Source organism: Cibotium barometz, chromosome 13 (assembly GCF_041138505.1).
Source record: "Cibotium barometz isolate CiBa-2024 chromosome 13, ASM4113850v1, whole genome shotgun sequence".
NCBI lineage: Eukaryota > Viridiplantae > Streptophyta > Polypodiopsida > Cyatheales > Cibotiaceae > Cibotium > Cibotium barometz.
In genome coordinates, this window is record NC_141058.1 from 49,212,702 (window position 1) to 49,213,734 (window position 1,033).

Genomic DNA, 1,033 nt, shown 5'->3' on the forward strand with positions numbered 1-1,033 from the left:
AGGTCCTCACTCCTGAGCATCTTTCCAAGATAGTGCAATCTTTAGAGCATGCTAGTCCTGTGCTCATGGAAGACTACGATGCATTGACATATTTACTATAGGAGGGTGATGTATTTGCTATTATTGCCTATGAGGGAAATAGTGAGGAGGTAGATTACTATCTGTTGAGTTGCACTAGGCCAAAGTGCATCCTCAACCAAGATACGACAGATGATCATGGGTTTTCTTTTGATGCCCACAACATGATTGTGGTAGGCCGATAGCAGAAAGTTGGACATCATCGAGGGAGTCTTGAGTTCCAGCAGTGGAAATGGGAATTAGAGGCATTTCAATACTCCCATCCAATTATTGCGGTCAATGTCACATACATAGTAGGAAACGTGGATCCAGACCGTGTTTCCACCTTACAAAGGATGACCATGCGAGTATTTTGGAGCATTTGAAATCTAGAGAGGGTGACGATGAATAGCTCTCCATCATTTTACTTTATTTCAATTCCTATTTCATGATGTTGACATTTCCTTCAGTCCTGATTCTAGCATTATACTATATGTCCATTTGGACTATATTACATGATTAGTTATGTTCTTATGATCATGGCTCCAACCTGGTGCACATATCTTTTAGCATTGTATTGTATGTCCATTTGGACTGTTCTACATGATTATTTATATTCATATGATCATGGATCCAACTTGGTACACATCTCTTTTAGCATTATAATGTATGTCCATTTGGATTGTTCTACATGATTATTTATGTTTTTATGATTATGGCTCCAACCTGGTGCACATCGCGTTTAGCATTGTACTATATGTCCATTTAGAATGTTCTACATGATTATTTATATTCTTATGATCATGTCTCCAACCTGGTGCACATCTCTTTTGTATTCGTAATTTGTTGCTCTAAAAGTTTCTAATCTGTTTTCCTAGCCTCATCCTGAGCGCTAAGAGACTTTAAATTTGGGGCCCCCTTAACCAAGGCCGATAGTGATGAAACTTTGCAAACATATGGGTCTAGGCCACCCCAC